The 23762-nt window shown below is 40.1% G+C and overlaps 1 protein-coding gene across 3 annotated transcripts in view; it reads right to left on the bottom strand.

Moving 5' to 3' along the window:
• Positions 1 to 23762, bottom strand: part of ACSL3 (acyl-CoA synthetase long chain family member 3) — a 74748-nt gene that overhangs the window by 49863 nt on the left and 1123 nt on the right. For 2 of the 3 annotated variants that reach the window (XM_027049446.2, XM_027049436.2), the window contains exon 2: positions 5507 to 5564. The exons of the other annotated variant lie outside the window; for it this stretch is intronic. The gene's annotated coding sequence lies outside the window, so the exon portion shown is untranslated. The remainder of the gene's footprint in view (positions 1 to 5506; positions 5565 to 23762) is intronic. 3 annotated transcript variants of the gene reach the window in all.

Here is a 23762-nt window from a genome sequence, read left to right as displayed (position 1 = left end):
AGGGAAAACCTATTCCTACTGTGCTTTCTATTCGTCTTCCAAGCCATGTAACTCCCCTCTAATGATTGTACCCAGAAGAGGTAATCTGAGATTCTCTATATAGAAGTACACCTTGTTGTATCAGATAATTTTGTTCACGGTTGATGCAGTGAAGGGAAATGGGGAGAATGGCATGTTCAGTCATCCTTATATTATCCACATGTTAGGGCAGAGAACTTAAACCCTGGAGCCCTACTTCACAGCACTGTTTTGACAAATTCATCAGTGTGTCCTAAACAGCCAAGAATTAAATGCCCGGACCATATTAGAACAATATTAAATAGGACCATGTACTCCTTTCAGTGCTAACTCCTTACTTATTCCAATTATCTCCAAAATGGTTAATGAGAGCCACCTATATAAATATTTCAGGAGACCCTAAACTATTAGATTATATAATAACATCAGCTCGGCTGGTCGGTACTTGAGGGTCTTAGCAATTTCAACCCAATCCAGCTAAGCACTTCACTGAGTATTACATTAACCTAAATCTGAGCGAGCGGATTGGTTGCTGGTTCAGTTAACAACTTCACTTTTGAACTTAACTATTTTCTTCCCTACAGTAAGAATAGAACACAAAATTAAAGAAAATTCAAAAGCCAGAGGCTAAATAGTTGCAAGCATGTGAAATATGTCAGCAAAAGCAAATGTGCATAAAATTAGCAAAATAAAGTATGCGTGTTTGAGAAGAGGCAGCTCAGGAAAGTTTAGCCTTTGAGAATGTCAAGACATTAAAGTGTCAAAATTAAGATTTTCAAGATAATTTTAATCTACACTAAGTCTACCCAATCTATACATTTTAATTTCAAAGATTTATAAATGATTCAGTAAGATTCTTTACCTATTTGCTTATCTTTTCCTTCATTCCCCTCAACCCAAAAGCCCTTATCTTGCCATATCAGTTAAAAACAAACTTAAGAAAAAGCAAATAATACTAAGAAGAACCTATAAGTCGTGGAAATACGGAACTACAGGATAAATAACCTGCATTACACCAACCAACATTAGATCAACTTCATTATTTGTACTATCTAAACATTAAAGAGCTAAGAATAAGGTTTAAATATGCAATACTTCCTATAGTCAATACTTAGTTTTCACTATATTTCATTTTATTCATATGATCTCATTCTATGTTTCCTTTTTTAGCTCTTTACATAAATGTTCTTCTTCCTATAAACTGCCTATTTTACCCCTAAGGAAGCTTTTCTCAAACAAGAAGTTTCAAAATTAAAGCTATGAAGATAAAGAGTAGTCTTCCCTCTCCTCCATTCGCCAGTGTGCCCAGCTTTCTGGCCTCTGCAGCTTTTCCACACGTGGTCAAAACCTAAACTGTTGTTTTAAAAATAGAAGGCACGTGGGAATGCAAGCTGGTGCAGCCACTCTGGAAAACAGTATGGAGGTTCCTCAAAAAAATAAAAATAGAACTACCCTGCGACCCAGCAATTGCACTACTGGGCATTTATCCACGGGATACAGCTGTGCTGTTTCGAAGGGACACATGCACCCTCCCTCATGTTTATAGCAGCACTATTAACAGTAGCCAGAGTATGCAAAGAGCCCAAATGTCCACCAATGGTTGAATGGATAAAGAAGACGTGGTATATATATACAATGGAGTATTATTCGGCAATCCAAAAGAATGCAATCTTGCCATTGGCAACTACGTGGATGGAACTGGAAGTATTATGCTAATTGAAATTAGTCAGAGAAAGACAAAAATCATATGACTTCACTCCTATCAGGACTTTAAGAGACAAAACAGATGAACATAAGGGAAGGGAAACAAGAATAATATACAAACAGGGAGGGGGACAAACCAGAAGAGACTCTTAAATACGGAGAACACACTGAGGGTTGCTGGAGGGGTTGTGGGAGGGGGGATGGGCTAAATGGGGAAGGGGCATTAAGGAATCTACTCCTGAAATCATTGGCGTACTAGATGCTAACTAATTTAGATGCAAATTTAAAAAAAATAAAAAATAAAACAACAACAAAAATAGAAGGCACAAGAAAAAGGTATCTACCTTCAACCGTTAAGAGAAATATTTGGCCTAACTCAAAGAAGCTTTTTCCTGCTAAGCCACAACAAGCTGCACACCTGCTGCTGTCCGCACCTCCTTCCAACCTTCAAATCTAGATCACCTTCACGTACAAGTGACACTATTCTGAATGATTCCTCCCTACTGCATGGCTACACGCAGATAACTCTCTCTGCTACCATCTGAACGGGTAACACTGGATCATTAGAATGAGAGATGAAGTCCTGAAGCCCATCAGAACTTGTCTAGTCTAGGAAATATTTAAAGAGGGGCACCGGGGTGGCTCAGCTGGTTGAGCGTCCGACTCCAGCTCAGGTCATGATACCACAGTTCATGAGTTTGAGCCCCGCATCAGGCTCACTGCCATCAGCACGGAGCCCACTTCACATCCTCTGACCCCGCTCACTCTGCCCCTCCCCCGCTCAGGCTCTCACTCTCAAAAATGAACACTAAAAAAAGAAAATTTTTAAATATAAATTACCAGAAAGTATTTAAATGTAAATTACTAGAATCACTGACAGAATACACTTTTTTAAAATCAATATATATATACTATTTGGCAAGGAGAAAGAATGAAATAGGCCTTTTGTAGCAATGTGGATGGAGCTGGAGAGTGTTATGCTAAGTGAAATAAGCCATACAGAGAAAGACAGATACCATATGTTTTCACTCTTATGTGGATCCTGAGAAACTTAACAGAAGACCATGGGGGAGGGGAAGGAAAAAAAAAAGTTAGAGAGGAAGGGAGCCAAATCATAAGAGACTCTTAAAAACTGAGAATAAATTGACGGTTGGTGGGGGTGGGAGGGAGGGGAAAGTGGGTGATGGGCACTGAGGAGGGCACCTGTTGGGATGAGCCCTGGGTGTTTTATGGAAACCAATTTGATAATAAATTTCACATTAAAAAAATAAATAAATAAGAATAATGAACTTGCTGAGTATCTATAATAGATTTAAAACACTAGACAACAGCCTCAGTAATGGCTCTAAACTGATTTTTGCCCAATTCTATGTTAATGTTCTCTTTCAAATTCTACATGTCCTTTTTATCTTTTAATTTAAAAAAAATGTTTTAATGTTTATTTTTGAGAGAGAGAGACAGACACTGAGCACAAGTGGGGGAGGGGCAGAGAGAGAGGGAGACACAGACTTCTGAAGCAGGCTCCAGGCTCCACGCTGTCAGCACAGAGCCTGATGAGGGGCTCGAACTAACAAGCCTCGAGATCATGACATCATGACAGGAGCCAAAGTCTGATGCTAAACTGAGTGAGCCACCCAGGTGTCCCTAACCAATAAATAGCATTAAGATAAAACTCTGTAATCAAACTCTGCTCTTCCAGATTTTTTAAGGAGTATAAATAAAACACTGCAATCTAACAACTACACTATGGACATCTCTGCATGTGAATCAGTTCAATTTTTACACCATTTCTGAAGTCACAGGCCTTCTGAATATGTGCAGTTGCCAATGTGACATGGAGGAGTTCTAAGTTTTAGAATTCAAGACACTGGGTTCCCCAAAACCGTCTGGGACGTTCCTTTTACTTCACAATATACTTAACCTGTATACAATGGCAAATGTCCTTTCCCTTTTTGGGTACCTGATCAAGTCTAGGCAACATTATGAGAGACAAAATTACTTTTGTCCCTTTGCCACAGCACTTTTTTCCTATCCCCCAAATAGATACTTAAACTCTAAAACCACTTCCCCATTGACCCCATCCAGCTGAGCCTCTATAAAGGCAATACTAACTGTAGTCATTTATATAAATGCCTTACTATTTAATACACATTGCTTAATACACAGTGAATTATATGTGCGATTCCAATTTCATTGTAAATCTGAATTCTGTTGACCCATTCCTAGCTAGAAATTCAAAGTTTGGAGTTTCCAAAGCCCACTAATCACTAAAAGGAATCTGCAGAGATTCCTACCGTGTTCTGACATTTACTTAGTTCAAAGCACTCCTCATGCGGCCAAGTACACCACTCAAGAAACTGTAGGCAAAGAAAGGTCTAAAATACAGTGAAGGCACATCAATGGGCATGGAATATTCCTTTTTCCATCACACCTGCTTCATTAAAAGATGCTAATCTTGGATATGCACATGAAAGGTCTAGAAGGACACACTCCAAATTGGTAAGGGATAATACCCTTGCAAAAGAACCACGGGAACAGCAGAGTTATCTGCTACTTACACACTCCTATACTGTTTAGCTTTTAATAACAGACATAATATTTGTTTGAATTCTTTTTTAAAATTATTGTTAGCATTTATTTATTTTTCAGACAGAGTGCGAGCAGGGGAAGATCAGAGAGACAGAGAGACATAGAATGCAAAGCAGGCTCAGGCTCTAAGCTGTCAGCACAGAGCCCGACGTGGGGCTCAAACTCACGAGCTGTGGTATCATGACCTGAGCTGAAGTAGGACACTTTACCGACTGAGCCGCCCAGGTGCCCTGTTTGGATTCTTTTTAAAATCAGTAGATAACATAAAAATCAGTAAATTTGGCCGATATGGACAACGATTTTGGGGGGAAGGAGCAAAGACTCTGAAATGATCTTCTGAAACAAGATAAATAAATATCAACCAGCATGATTCTAATTGATAAAAATGCTTATTGCTTTTATATTCTCAAAGCATTTTATCAACACAGACTATTCCTTTTAACAGTTCCATCCAATTTTACTTTTACGATGAAAATTTTCAGTTCACTGGATCCCCAAATTCTTGCCCCAAAATTTCAAAACACTAATTCACTTCAGAAGCCACAGTAAGGAAAAAAATAAAACATTCTATCCCATCACAACTATAAGTGACGTGCAGAACTTAACTGCAGGTTAACAAAAAGCCCACAGCCGTTTTCCTGGCCTAGGACCTACAACTTCTGTTAAAATATCCATTTAGAAATTTAAAATAACACTAACACAAATTTAAAATGACCGTCATGGGGCACCTGGCTGGTGGCTCAGTTGGTTAAGCGTCCAACTTCGGCTCAGGTCTGTCCCCCTCTGCCCCTACCCCGCTTGCATGCTCTATGTCCCTCAAAAGCAAATATTAAAAAATTTAAAAATAATAAAAAAATGACTACCACATGTTGAAATAATACCACTCTAATCAGTGCTAAACTTCACAAAATAAAGAGGCTACTGAGTTCAAATTCACACAGATACCTAAATGAAATTAAACTGAGAAAAGGAAAATCAGTAATATCGGTGAATAACATGGCTTAATATTCCAATGGGTTTGTACTGACTTAAAATTAGTAGGAAAGCTACCTTCTAACTTTCATTATTCTACAATCACAAAATGGGAAGAATTAATAGACATTTTTCTCTTAGACCGTTTATACACACTTGATTTTAACTTAATACATTTTATGCCTAAGAGAAATATTTTATAATTAAAAAATTAACATTTTACCAGTTGACAACGGTAGGACGTGTTAGTGCCTTCAAGGTATGCGCCTTTCCTTCAAGATCTGTCAAAACACACAGAGACAAACATTACTACTTGTGGTCTAGTTAATCGGAGCCAAATACCAGCCTTTTCCTAGAAATATTTTTACTTCCAAAAACCCACAGAAAAATTTGTGGGTTTTTTCTGAAAACACCATCTATCACACTAGCAAATGACATTTTATCACTGAAGAAAGCATATGGTTTATTACCATACACCTATCATAATGGCCAAAATCCAAAATACTAACATCACCAAATGTTGGCAATACGGTGCAAGAGGAACTCGTTCACTGCTGGTGGGAATGGAGAATGAACGGCCACTCTGGAAGACAAGTTTGGCAATATCTTACAAAACTAAACATATTCTTTACAATATGATCCAGCAACTGAGCCTCCTTGATATTTACCCACATGAGTTGAAAGCTTATGTGTCAAAGAAAAACAAAAGACAAAAAACAAATACAAACATTTATAGCAGCCTTATTCATAATTGCCAAATCTGGAAGTAAGCAAGATGTCCTTCAGTAGGTGAATGGATAAACTGTGGTCCATCCAGACAATGGAATATTACTCAGCACTAAAAAGAAATAAGCTATCAAGCCGTGAAAAGCCACAGAGGAAACTTAAATGCATATTACTAAGTGAACGACGTCAATCTCAAAAAGCTACATACTGTAGGATTCCAAATTTATGACATTCTGGGAAAGGAAAAGCTACTGGGACACTAAAAGGTTGCCGAAAGGAAGGCGGCATGAAGAGGCAGAGCACTGAGGATTTTTACGGTGGTGGAACCACTCTGTATGCTATAACAGCAGATAGACACGTATCATTACATATTTGTCAAGACATCATGCAATGTACAACACCGAGGGAGAGCCCCAGTGTAAAATAAGGTCTTTGACAACGATTTATCAGTCCAGGTTCACTGACTACAATAAATGTACTGTGCTGGTGTGGGATTACTCATAATGGGGAAGGCCGTGCATACGTGAGGGCTGGGGGTTTACAGGAAAATCTCTGAACCCTCTGCTCAATTTTGCAGTAAATCTGAAACTGCTCAAAAAAAATAAAGTCTCGGGGCGCCTGGGTGGCTCCGTCGTTTTAGCATCCAACTTCAGCTCAGGTCATGATCTCAAGGCTCGTGGGTTCGAGCCCCAAGTTGGGCTCTGTGCTGAGAGCTTGGAGCCTGGAGCCTGCTTCAGATTCTGTGTCTCCCTCTCTCTCTGCCCCTCCCCTGCTCACACTCTGTCTCTCCATCTCTCTGCAAAAATAAACTTATAAACAGTATTTCACTGTGTACACAACACTTTTATCCATTATTTCAATGATTTGCTCAATTGCTTGTGAAGCAAATAGATTTGCAGTCATCATAGTCATTAAAGAAATATTTTAACATCAGCCCAAACTCACAGAGCCTGTAAGAGCTAACTAACGGTTTATTAATTTCCGCATTCCCTGTAAGGCAGCCAGATATACTAAAAAAACGAATAGGTCTTAAAACCAGATATCCCTGGGTCCAAAATCCCCACTCTGTTCCTGATTAGCTATGCCTTTAGACAAATCATTCCTTTATTCACCCATCTATCCTTCGGGGGTTGGGGGGGAATCTTATAAATCTACCTGCTATTTCTTGTGCCAGTTTATCCATATGTAAATAAGGACAACAACATATAAACAATTCATATCCACAATATTTGGATTTCTATAAATACAGGACAACTCAGCAGAAAAAACAGGCTATTAATATCCATGAAAAAAAAAATCTCAATGCCCATCAAATACGAAATAGTCAGCCCCACTAGTTATCAAAGAAACACAAATAAAAACATTATCATTTCCCCCTATTGAATTTTTTTAATTAAAAAAACACATCACAAGCCTTGGCAAGGATATAGGAAACAAGCTTCTCTTGGCTTTGTTGGGGGAAGTGCAGCCACTTTGGAGAGCAACTTGGCAGCACCCAGACAAAGCTGAAGATGTAAGTTCCTATGACCTAGCAAGTCCCTTCTAAAAAAATTTGCCCTGGAGAAATCCTGGCACATGTGCACACTTACTTTACCCTATTTTGTTTTGTTAATTAAATGGTCCAACGTGACAGGTCACAGTATTTAACTGGCCCTTAATAAATGTTGAATCTCCTCGACAAATATTTAGTGAAGCCTACTCGGCTCCATACCTAATGCTTCCCATTCTGGAAATGTGCCCACGGTACTCAGAAAGTTCCCACTCCTGTGGCAGAGACAGAAACGACAAACAGGCCTGACGTGGCAAAAACTGCTGGGTAAGTCCACAGGCTGTATTAAGAGAACAGACAAATGCAATCCTCTGTCCAGGAGGGGAAAAAGGTCAAGGAAGGCTGGCTAAGAACATAGTTGATCCACATTATCTTTGGCAAAGGAGACGAGAGAGGACACGACAGGCTGTAGTAACAGCATCTACAGAAGCGCAGAGGTATTCAGGAACTCCTAAGTACCTATGAAAGCAGGCTGATAAATGACCCCACAGGTATCAGCCCCTAATCCCTGGAACCTGTAAATGTTACCTTATTTAGGAAAAGCATCTTTGTAGGTGTGATTAAATTAAGGGTTTGGAGAAGAGGGAGCAACCTGGGATTATGAGACAGGCCTTAAATGCTGTCAAGGATGCCTTCAAAGTTTTGAGGGAAATGAATTTTAAATCTAGAATTGTACTCCTAGCTAAATTCCTCATTAGCTGCATTTAGAATAAAGAAATTTTCAGACAGGCAAAGACTTAAGAAACTTATTCTGCAAACAAACTCTAAGAAATTACTTTAAAAAGTTCTCCACCATGTGCATATACTATTTTGATAGTTTTTTTTTTCTTTAGTGTGTTATTCATTTTTGAGAGAGAGACAGAGACAAAAGTGCAAGCTGGAGAGAGGCAGAGAGAGAAGAAGACACAGAAACCGAAGCAGGCTCCAGGCTCTAGCTGTCAGCAGAGCCTGACGCAGGGCTCGAACCCACAAACCATGAGATCATGACCTGAGCTGCAGTTGGATGCTTAACCAACTGAGCCCCCCAGGTGCCCCTTGATAGTAGTTTTAAAGACAATTTTATTAAAGCTAGAATTGACCGACGGTTTTGTACTATTTTACAAGAGCTACATCCCACAGGTTAAGGGCTTAGTCTCACAAGAGTATTCCCCACTTGCTAGTCATGAGTCACCAGCTGGTTATAAATCAGGGATTCGCACAATGCCCTCTTCAGGTTCAATAATTTGCTAGAATGGCTCACAGAACTCAGGAACACCCATTACTTATGTTTAGTGGTTTATTATAAAGAATAACAGCTCAGGAGCAGCTAAATGGGAGAGGTACATATAGTAAGGTATAGGGGGAGGGAGAGACACAGGAAACTTCCAAACCCTCTCCAGGTGCGCCACCTTCCCAGCACCGGCTCTTCACCAACCCGGTGAACCCGGAAGCGGAACCAATTTCATTGTTCAAGAGTTTTTATCTCCGGCCCCTCACTCCTCCTCAGAGGTCACCGTGTGGGTCTATAGGTTTAAACCCTCTAATCACTGGGTCTCTGGGGTGACCAGCCCCATCCTGAGGCTATCTAGAGACACCCCCCCCCACGCCCTAAGTCATTTCATTAGCATAAACTCAGGTGTGATCAAAGGGAGTGTTTATGAATAACAAAAGATTCCTATCATTCAGGGAAACTTTAAGGGTCTTAGGAGCCCGGTACCAGCAGTGGGGACAAAGACCAAACATACTTTTGTATTACACAGCAGAATTCTGTTATCATTCTCTAGACTAGCAGCTTATTTTTATTTTTACTTAAGTTTATGTATTTATTTTTCCAGACAGAGAGAGATGAGGGGCAGAGAGACTAGTGAGAGAGAATCCCAAGCAGGCTCTGCACTGTTAGCATGGAGCCCCAACATAGGGCTCGATCTCACAAACAGTGAGATCATGACCTGAGAGCCACCCAGTGCCCCTACATTAGCAGTTTAAGTAGGAGGTAAAAGTGCGATCATGTCAGTCACGTTAAAAACAAATCTTCCATTAGGTACAACTCCCTGGCGCTCCCTGCTCCTTGCTAGGAGGGATGCTGCCTGATTTGTGAATCATTTAATAAAACGAATTAGGTCTTCAACTCGAATGGTTGAACCGTCTTCTTTAACAACAACGAATAAAATAGAACAATTACAACAACATGCTGTGATGAAAGTTACGTTGACCATATTGGAATTAAGATTTAAAAACTTAATTTTCAAAAGCTATGTGAATGTAATCTTTCTCAAAACATCTCACTATACTGCACTCCCCCTTCTTGTGATGATGCGAGACAATCAAATGCCTAAGGGATCAGATGAAGAGAGGTGTGGAAGAGAGGCAGCCTCCAGCTCCCACTGCCCTCCGAGGACAGGTCAGGGGCAGGAGCATCCCATGGTTGACTACGAGTAACTACAACCATGGACAGTGAAACTCAGCTCAGGGGGCACGACTATACACTGATTAGATAAAACATATTAAAATTACTTGCTTCTTTTTACTCTATTTACTATGTCTACCGGAAATTTAAAGTCATGTATGTGGCTCATATTTGTGGCTCTCACTGCCTTTCTCTGAGCCCAGCACTGCAGCTTAGCCAGTGCAATGGTGAAAAAAAGAAATGAGGAGCAGGAGTACTGGAAAAGGAGAACAGAACCTTCACTGTTTGTAGATCATTGCCGGTCTGACAAGAAAATCCAGAAGAATCATTCGAAAACTATCCAGACAGAATTCACTCAGATATCTGGACACTAGGTAAATAATAAAAGTCTGTGGTTTTTCTATATACCTCTAGTAACCAGTTAGAAAATGGAAAGAGGGAAGCACCTGCTGGCTCAGTCGGTACGGCATGCAACACTTGATCTTGGAGTCGTGAGTTCAAGCCCCAGGTTAGGGGTAGAGTTTACTTAAAAAAAGAAGATCATGAAAAGAGAAAAGATCTTAGCCACAACAATAAAGCAACTTTAAAATACCTCATGCACACAACACCTTACTTAAACATATGAGTGTATGCATGCACACATGTATAAAATGCTACTGATGGACACTAAATTCAAAAACAGACCAGTTAGTTCCTGGGTAGCAAAGATCATTATAATTCTGCCAAAACTAACCTATAAACCAAATGCAATCCCAATCAAAATCCTGGTAGGACTCTGTTACTTGTTTGTTTTGTATGATTACTTGATACTAGTTCCAAAGTGTATCTAGAAGAAAACATTTTAAGATTTGCTAATAAAACGTGAGAACAAGAATACTTGGTACATACTTGCCCTGTTAGACGTCAAAAGGAACGCTAACTATTCTGGCACAGAATTTTAAGACCAGAAACAGTCACTGGATTTTGATATTTGACAATGGCAGTATTTCAGAGCAGTGGTTAAAAGATTATTCAATAAATTAAGCAGCATTAAAGAAAACTCAGAACTGAGCCAATGGCTGGATTTAAGTCCTAGAAAGCTGAGGGGCAGATCCGAGAAGCGAACAATCAGCCAGGCAATCCCTCTCCTCCACAGTTCCCACGTCCCAAAAAGGATTTGTTTCTAAGTCTTTTTTCTGATTACGGAATCCTCTCCCGTGCTAGCAAGGCAGCCTGCACAGCCCAGTGCCTGGCCTGCAACTTTTGCGAAGAGAAACACTGCTTCTGTCCGAAGTGTGTGACACCGCTCCGCTCCCATCTCTAACCCAGAGAACCACAGTAAACGTGACATTCACAGGGACCCAGCAGCCTATGAGCTAGGAGGCCCGTATCAAACACATGGACGTGTTGATCCGAGAATATTCTCTCCAGAACTTAAAACTGGAGTCGTAGTAAGAGAATTTTCGAGAATTAAGAGATGCTAAAAAGCCTGCCAAAGTAAACTTGTCCTTCAAGATTGAGTTGAAGCCTCTCTGTGAGGTCCTCCTCGGTCCCACAGACAGAGCTACACTGACCCCTCTGTGCTGACTCATCCCCCCTCCCTTCCTGTCTAACACACAGAGGCATGAACAAATACAGAATGAGTAATCCCAAGTGGCTTGACAGATGCAACACAGAAAATGAGGGAAGTTAGAAGTGAAAATGAAATATAGAAACAGGTAGCAGATAGAATGAGGTGGGTTTTTTAAGCAAAGCAGTTGGTTGATCCAATTTGTTTTATCATGATTCCTTGGGCTATCACAGAAAAGAAACCATAAAGGATTCCAGGTACGTAGTTACTGGAATAGCCCAAGTAAAGGACAAAGAGGTCCAAAGTTTAGGGCAATAGTTACAGAAGAAGGATTAACTGTAGAGATTTTTCTCAAGTAAAGCCAATAGGATATGGGGGATGTGAAGATTAATCGTGGAAGATTAGCATCAACACTTCTAGAACGTTGGGTGACTTGTACTACACATGAGGAAATGAGAGGAAAAGCAGCCACATGGGAGACTGCACGAGGACAGGGCTGGATACTAAGTGTGTGGGAATGACCAGGAGAGATATTCAAAATTTTTGTCAGAAATATAGGACTGGGGCTCCCAACAGAGCTGTAGGTGTAGATGTGGATTTTAGAGTCATCACTGACCCTACCCGCATTAGAGTCCAAACCATGAAATCCCTCAAAAATAGTATAGTATATTCACCTGTAAGGACAGATGCCACAAAAGCCAGTTAGAAAGGTTAAAAAAAAAAAAAAAAAAAAAAAAAAAAGCAATCCCTACCAAAATAACACCAGCATTCTTCACAGAGCTAGAACAAGTAATCCTAAAACTTGTGTGGAACCAGAAAAGACCCCGAATACCCAAAACAATCTTGAAAAAGAAAACCAAAGCAGGAGGCATCACAATCCTGGACTTCAAGCTATACTACAAAGCTGTAATCATCAAGACAGTATGTTACTGGCACAAGAACAGACACTCAGATCAATGGAACAGAACAGAGAACCCAGAAATGTACCCACAAACATATGGCCAACCAATCTTTGACAAAGCAGGAAAGAATATCCAATAGAATAAGACAGACTCTTCAGCAAGTGGTGCTGGGAAAACTGGACAGCGACATGCAGAAAAATGAACCCGGACCACTTTCTTACACCATACACAAAAATAAACTCAAAATGGATGACAGACCTAAACATAAGACAAGAAGCCATCAAAATCCTCGAGGAGAAAGCAGGCAACAACCTCTGTGACCTCGGCCACAGCAACTTCTTACTCAACACGTCTCCGGAAGCAAGGGAAACAAAAGCAAAAATGAACTACCGGGACCTCATCAAAATAAAAAGCTTCTGCACAGCGAAGGAAACAATCAGCAAAACTAAAAGGCAACCAACAGAATGGGAGAAGATATTTGCAAATGACATATCAGATAAAGGGTTCGTATCCAAAATCTATAAAGAACTTAATCAATTTCAACACCCAGACACTTAATAACCCAGTGAAGAAATGGGCAAAAGACAAAAAAAGACACTTCTCCAAAGACATTCAGATGGCAAACAGACACATGAAAAAATGCTCTATATCATGCATCATCAGGGAAATGCGAATCAAAACCACAATGAGATACCACCTCACACCTATCAGAATGGCTAAAAATTAACAACTCAGGCAACAACAGATGTTGAGGAGGATGTGGAGAAAGGGGAACAGTTTTGCACTACTGGTGGGAATGCAAACTGGTACAGCCACTCTGGAAAACAGTATGGAGGTTCCTCAAAAAACTAAAAATAGAGCTACCCCACAACCCAGAAATTGCACCACTAGGGGGATACAGGTGTGCTGTTTCGAAGGGGCACATGCATCCCAATGCTTATAGCAACACTATTGACAATAGCCAAAGTATGGAAAGAGCCCACACGTCCAGATGAATGGATAAAGAAGATGTGATGTACACACACACACACACACACACACACACACAGACAGGCGCGCGCGCGCACACACGCGCGCACACACACACACACACACACACACACAATGGAGTATTACTCGGCAATCAAAAATAATGAAATCTTGCCATTTGCAACTACATGGATAGAACTGGAGGGCATTATGCTAAGGGAAATTAGTCAAGTCAGAGAAAGACAAATATCATATGACTTCACTCATATGAGGAATTTAAGATACTAAACAGACGAACATAAGGGAAGGGAAGCAAAAAGAATATAAAAAACAGGAAGGGGGACAAAACAGAAGAGACTCTTAAATATAAAGAACAAACAGGATTGCTGGAAGGGCTGTGGGAGGGGGGATGGGCTAAATGGGTAAGGGGCATTAAGAAATCTACTCCTGAAATCATTTGTTGCACTGTATGCTAACTAACTGGATGTAAATTAAACAATAAATTAATTTAAAAAAAAATAAGAACATTGTTCTACAAACCAAGGGCAGACAATGAAGGTCAATAAGGACACTGTCAGGAGTGTCAAAGGCTACAGAGAAGGCAACAAGTAGATATAATATTAATGCTCAAGTACTTGGCCTGGCCTGAGACAATCTATCACACTTTCTCATCTTCCCTATCAGGAAATTTCTAAATTATAATCTGTATATATTACTCAACCAGCTAGCTATTCAAATGCATATTTTATCAACAGTAAGTCCGCTCTTTCAGAATTCCTGAGCTCCCACTAATAAGCATATACTGGTCATTCTGGGTCAGGTTGTTGGCCTTCCCAAATTTTTCTGGTGTCATGTTCAAGTCTCTCAACTCAATTTAATAGACCCTATCTCACATCCTTTACTGTGCCGGGATGCAAACACTAATTCATGCAACAAAATATGAGTTACTTCTATATGCTGGGCACTGGGTGTGCATCAGTAGATAAAACACAAAAATATACCTGTCCTCACAGAGCTTTCTTTCTAGCGCAGGGATACATTAAACACAGCTACCGTCCCCTATAAGGAGCCCCAAAGAAACACATCATGTTCCAGACTTGTTACCTAGCAAGATAACAAACACATTTATTATTTCATGAAGCCAATGTGAAATCAATCAGTAACAAGAAATACAAAGCTATAATTAATCACCTACAGTGAACCTGCCTGTCCACTGAAATCATACAATACAAACAAACACTATTAACTTAAACACACATGCAGTCAGCTCTCAGTTACCTGGGTAAACTATCAATGCATCAAGAGCAATTCCTTAATACTGACTCATGTTTCTGGGTTATATCCCATCCAAACGTCTACCATGTAGTCTTCTAACACGATATAGTGTGAAAATATACAGTTTTAAGACTTCATAAACTAACTCAAATCATTACACATGCCAGTTTTACTATGTGCACCACTTTTCAAATGAACTTGCAGAGACATGCTCCCTAAATCCAGTACCCTTCAATTCATCTCCCAGAGCCCATTAACCGAAGCTCCTGAAACTCTTCCCAAACTCGATTCATCTCTGAAGCCGCCTCAAACTAATAAGCCTCCAAGCACCGACCTAGCTTCAGTCTAAGAGTTCAGTCTCTAAACTTGAAGGATCACAACAAGCCCCTTTTGGTAAAAACTACTGGTATTCCAAACACGTGTACCTTTAATACTGTGTATATGTACTACTGTCCTAGCATACTGTAAATACTACAAATCATGCATAAAACATAGAAATTCTTAAAAAGAAGTAAAGTTTCTAACCTTTTCTTCCTGCACCCTAGCGATGGGTTACATACACACCTGGAACACAAGGACCCGACAAGAAAGGCTCATCCTTATCCGAAAGAAACTGAAGCTCAGAGGTTAAGGAGTTTGCTGTGCTCATAAAAATGAGACAAAACTAGATTTGGGGATTCAAGTAACAGTGTGGCCCCAAAGCTCAAGCTTTTCGTCACCCTTTTCTCCCAGGCCAATCTCCTTCCTTACACCTGGGGTCCCATGAGCTCCCTCCCTGACCTCACAGGGTGCTCCTAGCCAGCTGCCACCTCTCACAATGCTCCCACCTCAAGATGCTACTAGATAAAACAGGAATTCCTTTTATGCCTCAGTAAATGACACACAAACCAAACACTATGAATTTCTAAAGAGAGTGCTATGCTGTCTAAAAAAGCATACAGTCTACAAAGAGAGGCTTAGTTTCAGGGTAAATGATGAATACAAATTCTTAAACTCTAGCATGTCAGCAATACCAGGAGTTACAATTCAAAAGGAAAATGACTTAAGAAAATATTCACTAGGGATATGTAAAAAAATAGTGACACACGTATTATGGTCCATGTGGTATAATTTCAATTAATGTTAATTCTGTTTACATTAAAATTATGTCAAATACAGTTCTAAGATTAATTGTGGTTTATTCGGTCGTCTATGAACTAAAATAAACTCCATGTTTCATCTTAGAAATAACTCAGGGGTGCCTGGGTGGCTTAGTCAGTTAGATTAAGTGTCTGACTTCGGCTCGGGTCATGATCTTGTGGTTCATGGGTTCAAGCCCCACATAGGGCTCTGCTGATAGCTCAGACCCCGGAGCCTGCTTTGGATTTTGTGTCTCCCTCTCTCTGCCCTTCCCCTGCTCGCGCGCTCTCTCTCTCTCTCTCTCTCTCTCTCTCTCAAAAATAAACATTAAAAAAAAATTTTTTTTTTTAAAACTCAACAGGAGGTTTCAAGTCCAGAGATCAACGGTCCCGAATGGGAAGAGAGGAATTTCTGGTTGTTTCACTGTTACAGTAAAAAAAAAAAAAAAAAAAGTCAAGGTCCAGAATGAGGATTACTACAAGGTCCAGAATAAGAAACCTATATGGTTGAAGATCCTGGCCAAAATGATAGTGAATATTTTACAGAAACATCAGAAGAAACATCAATGAAGAAAAATGAACTCTATTACATTTCCACAAAATCAATTTAGAACTGAAATAATATTCAAAGGTTAAGAGCTATCTATTGCAGCAATCAGCATAGTTACTATCTAATAAAACCCATGCAAATACCCCAGCGAATTCCGAGTAGTAAACACATAAAATGAACACACAGAGAAATGCACAAAGCAAACTAATAAAATTTCAAAGAAACCAAAGAAAGAAACAGGGCACAGATAACAAAAATCCTGAGACAAGAGGAAGAGGAAAGGAAGGTGAAGAAAAAGAACGCTGATGGAGAAGATCATAACACTACTGAGCATGAAAGGATTACAAACAAGGAAACTGAACTCCAGAAAGGCTAACTGGTGTGGAAAACACCACACCACCAGGCACGATATGGCCAGCGCACATCAGCAGCCATGGTGACAGGGTTAGAAACACCTTGGGCCAGACCCCCAATGCTCTTCCTGCAACAACTCAGAGCCCACATGAGCCTCCTCATTTGCTGGTTGTGCAGTCTCCCTCCTACTCCTAGAACCTTGCATTCATTCAGCAATTATTGTCTCAATTGAAAGAACGAATGAATAAAGTTTCACAAGCTCTTAATTGTTTTGTTTTTCCACCCTCTGTTTTGTGCTTCCCCCTGGGCTGTGATTTATCCACACAGCTCTCCTAGTTCCCTTTCTATCTGCCAGCCCTGCTCTTCCCCAACTGCCTTGGACATCCCATCTGTGCACCAAACTCAAACTCAACTCTTTCTTCAAATCCAACTTATGTCTCCTTTTGCTCAGCTGACCTTTCCCTGGATGCCCTGGCCAAACACAACCATTCTGACCTCTGCATGGCTCACTCAACATTAACCACATCTCGTGCGTATCTTCCTACAGCTTGAACATTCTTGTCTTTAAGAAAAAGTTCCTACTCCTCTTTAAATGACGTACACTTTTATTATATGACGGATTCTCTCACATACTGGATTCATAATACCTCGTTATTGCTTACCAAAAAACTACTCCTGAAGGACACAGAAAAACAAAACAAACAAAAGACAAAGAGGTACAAGGAAACTTTTGGAAGTGATAAATATATTAATTACCTTGACTGTGGTGACAGTTACATAGGTGTATGTATGTACAAACTCCAACCGTATACATTAAATATATGCAGATTTCTGTATATCAATTAAAAAGCAGAGAAAGGAAGGTGGAAGAACAAAGAAGAAAAAACTGAAGAAAAAGAGAAGACAGAGAAGGCGGCAAGCAACTAACACAGGAGGTCAACTGTGTGCCCTGAACTACCATCTGTTGTCTCCCTTAATGCTCACAATAACTCCGTGAGGGAGAATTAAAATATTTATGTTAATTAAAATATTTATGTTAAAGAAACTGAAATGAAAGGCTTAGAAAGGTTAAGGAACCAGCTCAAATTTACATAGCAAGTTTTATACACATGGTTGGCAATGATTCCTTCTCCACTCCACAGCAGAGTTGATGATATAGGATAATTAATGTATTTAGGAATGCCACCTGAATCATTATCAAGGTCCTATCACAAAAGGTATTTAAAACAAGAGGGGACTCTTGTTAACAAGTTACTTGAAGGAGAAGTACACTATGTCAACCTATTTCAATGTGCTTTATATACATTTCTGGAAAATGAAAGCACAAGATAAATCCTAAATTACTAGTGTTAAAATACAATAAACTAGGTAATGTCCCTCTCAATTTTCTCCTACTTACAATATCTCTTCTCAGTCTCCCCTAACTAAAGGTTACAATACATTAGACGTTTCTTTGAAGTATTATTTGTATATGCAAAGATAATAATGCTGCTTCAGAAGAGAAGGCAATAATAAAAAGTGGATAGGGGCGCCTGGGTGGCTCAGTCAGTTGGGCGGCGGACTTCAGCTCAGGTCATGATCTCACAGGCACAGTCCATGAGTTCGAGCCCCGCATCGGGCTCTGTGCTGACAGCTCAGAACCTGGAGCCTGCTTCGGATTCTGTGTCTCCCTCTCTCTCTCTCTCTCTCTCTCTCTCTGCCCCTCCCCTGCTCATGCTCTGTCTCTCTCGGTCTCAAAAGTAATTAAAAACATTTTTTAAAAAGTGGATAACTTAGAATATATTGCACACTCTAAATACAGTTAAAATAGTTAACATTTATGAAGTGCTGACTGTGTGCAGACACTTACCTCATATAAATCCTTATAACAACCTACAGGTAGATTCTATTATGATCCCTATTTTACAGAAGAAGCAATGGAGTCACAGAGAGATTAAACAAGCTGCCCAAGGTCATACAGCTAATAAGAAGTAGAGCCGGGACTCAAATCCAAGCAATCTTAACTCCGAGTCCATATTCCAAGGCACCAAATTACAATGGAAACGAGCACATTTTAGAGAAAAATTATTTAAACAAGCACTAAAATGCAGAACTGGCCAAATCAAAAGTAGATGCACAAAAATTTCCCAAGGGGAAGGGCACATATGAATTATCCCTACAGTCATTTATGAAACTTACAATGAAATATTAGGTATAATATGTGCAAAACTGCCTAGGAACAAAAAGAGAAAAGCGAAGAAAGTCAAACAAGGTTGATTAAAAGTTACTAAAAAGAACTTTAAAGGAAAGCATCCACTGTGGTTTTGCACTACAACTAAGACAGAAGAACCTTAAGTCAAACAATGACAAGACTGGAGGAAAGCGGAGCTGGGAAAAATATACAGAACAAAGAAAAAGCAGAGCAAGGATAACTACAGTGTCAACAATGGAAGGACACAAGGGATGATGGTCAGGAACACTTATGCTAATATTTGGAAGGACAAACGAAGGAAAAAAGGAAACAACCTAAAGGTCTAGCAACAGAGCAAAGGGGAAATAAAATGTGGTCTAGCCCTGAAATGTCAGAGCACGTCACCATGAAAAGAAATGAACTACACAGATATGTACATACCTACTCTGATGAAATGCAACGGAGGAAACCACAATGATTAAGTGATAAGGAGTGAAAAAAGGTACGTTGCAAAATACATACAATACTATCTGCAGTTTAAAAACACATAATACCATACACTGTTGGGAGATAGTAAAACTGTACAGAAATGCAGACGAATAATAAAATTCAGATCACCAAGTTCATGTCAGTGGTTTGACATGGAGGATTTGACAGTGGAGGATTTGAGGGAGGGAAACAGGTCTCTTTCTTTGGATTAAACATTATAAAATACTTTTCAGACATACAGAGAGCACTTCTTTTTTTTTAACAGAAAGAAAATAAAAAAGGAACGTGATAATTAGATTATGGCATTCCAAACTGCATTATATTCCTGATCCAAAAAATTCCAAAAGGGCAATGATAATGATTCCTGAACAGGAGGATATATCCTTAAGTATTCACATTCGAGTACAAGAAGAAAATTCTAGTTAAATTCTCTCAATTCAGTTCATTTCTCTTTATTTATGCTCTCCCTGTAAAAACAGGGCTGTGGGGGCTGGGGGAGGGCAGTAAAACTATGTGTAATCAAAATAAATATTGTCCTGAATGTCATCACGGCTCCTTTCCTGATATAATGGTGTCTTCAGAGGGAAGAGCCCCAGAGAGGAGGCCCAGTGCCTGGGCTAATAACACAGACTCTGGAACCAAACTGCTTGACAGGAGATCCAGCACACCTTAAGCAAGTCACTTTAGATCCCCTGGGCCTCAATTTCCTCATCTGTGAAATAAAAAGGATTTTAAAAGAAAAACAAAAAAAAAACTATTAAAATTGAGAAGAAAACAGAGCGAGCATCTGACCAGAGGGAGTATTAATTATTGTAAAGGGGTCGGCTATTAGCCTTCTTCCAAAGACCGTTAGTTTAGAAGAAAAACCAGGATTTGTACCAGAAAAATATAATTGTGGTTACTTTCTAAATCAAGTAGGGGATAACAAAGCTGACCATGACAGGACAGGAAAATGGACAGCTTTTTCACCTCCCGCGCAGTCAATGTTAGGGTAGCAGGGTAAGCGTTTTATTTTTCTAATAGTCTTCGGTATCATTATAACATCTCCAGTGTGTACATATTTGCAAACATACACACCTGGACTAAATTCAAGGTAAAACGCTATTCCCTGGCTCCCTTGTTCACCTGTCAGCCCAATTCATCTTAGAAAACCAGGCTATCACCTCCACTGTGAAGATTCCCCCTTCCCCTCCTCTGCTCCATCTGTACAGTACCATACTGCAATACATCTGCGCTTACACCTTCTTCGCCTACACCATAGAATGTCCATACGCCTCATTCTTTTCGTGAACCATGAGAACCTCTTTGAGAACAGAGACCAGCAATCATTTGCAAATTCCCAGTTTGTCGCAAGATAGGCACTAAATACGCACGTGAATGAATAAATCAATTGGACTATATTCTCTTATAACAAATACCTTCAGAAACAAGTAGAAACCTGTATTTGGAGGTGGTTTATCCAAAAGATTATTTAGGTATCTTCAGTTCTATTTAAGACTTAGCAGATCAGTTGAAACCACTGAATCATCTACCAGTTCTTTTTTTTTAAATTTTTTTAATGTTTATTTATTATTTTTGAGAGATAGACAGACAGAGTGTGAGCAGGGGAGGAGCAGAGAGAGAGGGAGACACAAAATCCCAAGCAGGCTCCAAGCTCTAAGCTGTCAGCAGAGAGCCAGATGTGGAGCTCGAACTCATGAAACCATGCGATCATGACCTGAGCCAAAGTCGGACACTTAACTGACTGAGCCACCTAGGTGCCCCATTATCTACCAATTCTTTATGCCTCAAAGTGGCAAACATTAGAAGTATGGAAGTATACTCCAGTAAAAACAGAAGCTAAACTTTGAAATTAAAAGAACTAAGGCATTTAAAATGTCAAGGAAACAAAAGTAGTCTAAAAACTTTCTTATGAAACTAAAAATAGCATGTACGAGAAGATATCACAAGATTTAATGTTTACATCTTCTCCTTTTCTCCTCTTTCAGAAGAGAACTAATCATAAGTCAGATGAAAGGATTTTCCCTATTAAAGTGGATAAAATCAAAACTAAACCATGTATTAAATCAATTTCACATGATGCTTCTATAGTGAGGTTTTGTAAAGACCCTATCAGTCAGCTAAAGATGGGCTGATTTTTAACTTAGCAATTCTTGGCAATTTTTTGGAAATTGCCAGGGCTCCACTAGAAGGTACTGACTCGCAAAAAATCAATTCCAGGCCTTCCTTGGGCTACTACAGAAGGGGTGTCCCTCCTCCCAGCTAAGGGGCTGGCCTCACTTGGATCCCACCCCCTCCCAAGTTCTCAGGAACTTTGCACAAAGAAGCTAGCACTTTTCTCATCTGTATTCAACCTCTCCCTTCCAAGGAACACCTTCCCATCGGCTTTTAAATTTAAACAATACTCAAGTCCCCTCTCATTGGAGCCCCCACCCCTGCAGGCACACTGCTTCTGACCATGCCCGCCCGCACTTCCCTGGCCACTCCTCACATCTGCGGTGCCTCCTCTACCCAGCTCTATCCCAGGCCTCCCCCAGGTCGTATTCTAGTCTCTTCACAGGCAATCTCACCCAGGCCAGAGGGTTCACCCACCACCTCCACACTGATGGCTCCAAAACAGTAAAACTAGTAATCGCTGGACATCTCCTTCTCTCAACCTGTAAACTATTAATCACCTTGTCTGGCAATTCTACCTCCAAATTTCCTTTTTCTCAGTATTTCTGCTCATGATATGAGGCTCTTAAGAGGATCAAACGGGCTAACATGATAGTACTTTGAAGGGAGACAGGGGGACTTAAATCTGAGTATTAGTATTCATTAAATTTAAATCTCCTTGAAAACAGGGCCTTTATCAAATTCATCTTTATTTATTCCACACGGCACACCAACGGTGCTGTGCAGGCAGATGGCATTGAGTAAGCGTACTGCAATGCATTATTTGCATTGGCTTAATACACATTCAACTGAAATATCCATATACTTAACAGCTTGTATTTCCCAAACCACATTATTATTTTGTCTCCTAAGAGGTGAGAATTTTAAGTGTACCTTCGATCATTATGATGCTGGCTTACCTAAGTGAGAAAGCCCTGTCACCTTTTTTGGCCTGGCGTTCCTCACAACATCCAAATCCCATCAAGTCCAAAGCTCACCTTGGTTCCCAAACGTTCTTGTTTGGAGGGGAAACTTTAAGTGTTACAGGAACATTTAGGCCAGGAGGCAGAATGCTTCAAAAAGTTCCCCATCTCATTTTTCTATCTTGCGATGTGAGCTAGAGTACGCTGGGTAGGAACCAACACCGTGAAATGAAAAGAATGTTACCATTCAAAAGTCCTCAAACTCTCGCATTATGTACATTTGATTACAGACTCAGAACGCAAGACTGTAAAATCTCACCACATCAGTTCAAAAAACTCCCTCATTTCCATCTCAATCACAATCCTCATTATACTCTTCATTCAGCACTTTTCCTTCATTGCACTTCTCATAACCTGTAATTATATATTTATCTGTAGCATGATTTGCTTCATACGTTTCCTCCATGAGGGCAAGGATCACCTCAATTCTGTTCATTGCTATATTTCCAGCACTTACATGGTGCCTAAAATATAACAGGAGTTAAAAGGCTGTAGCCGAGAAATTAATTGAATGAGGAATAGAAGTAGGCATTTAAGCAGGAAAGCACATAAGCAATGAGAAAGATCCTGAGGCTCTAAAATCTGACCCCCCAAACCAGTGGGCATGATTTTCCACTCATAATTTATCCATCCTTCGTTTCTCCATCCCCTTTTCCTTCCTTCTTTCCTTCCTTCCTTCCTTCCTTCCTCCCTTCAAGGACATTTTAGACTGAAAAAATATTTCAGCTTTGAATCCCGACCAGACATCTTAATAAATCCAGTAACTGAGACCCAAAGACACCAGGTGACCTGTCACCTGGACCCTGCTCATAAAAGAAGAGACAGCATGAAAAGCCTAAAGAACAAGCCACAGTGACTACAGAAGTCTTAGTCATCCTTAAGGGTCAGAACTGTGCAAGAAGATGCCAGAAAACAAAAGGATGAAGTCTGTGCAACTGACTACCACGTCACCACACCTCTTCCCTGTAATAACCTTCTAATTCGCTTCAGGAGCCAACTCAGCCACAACCTTCACCTCCCAGGACTAATCTGGGGAAACAAACAAGGTTGCAGTGGTCATGAAAGGTCTTCAAACTACAGCTCTCCAGGGCCCGCCCCCCCCCAAAAAATCCACCGTGGCAACAATTCAGCCAGCCACCAAAGAGAGGCAGCATAATATAGTGGTTAGATTCAAGAGCTCTGGAGTTTTAGACAGCCTAGTCTGAATCCCAGCTTCTCTTACTTGCTGTGATCTGGGGCAAGTTATGTGTCCAAACTGCGGTTTCTCTAGCTGTAAAATGGGAATGAGCACCACAACAGAGGGCT

This window comes from Acinonyx jubatus, chromosome C1, assembly GCF_027475565.1.
Source record: "Acinonyx jubatus isolate Ajub_Pintada_27869175 chromosome C1, VMU_Ajub_asm_v1.0, whole genome shotgun sequence".
Lineage (NCBI taxonomy): Eukaryota > Metazoa > Chordata > Mammalia > Carnivora > Felidae > Acinonyx > Acinonyx jubatus.
Note: the sequence above shows the minus strand (reverse complement) of the source record. Positions and strands in the feature narration are given on the sequence as shown.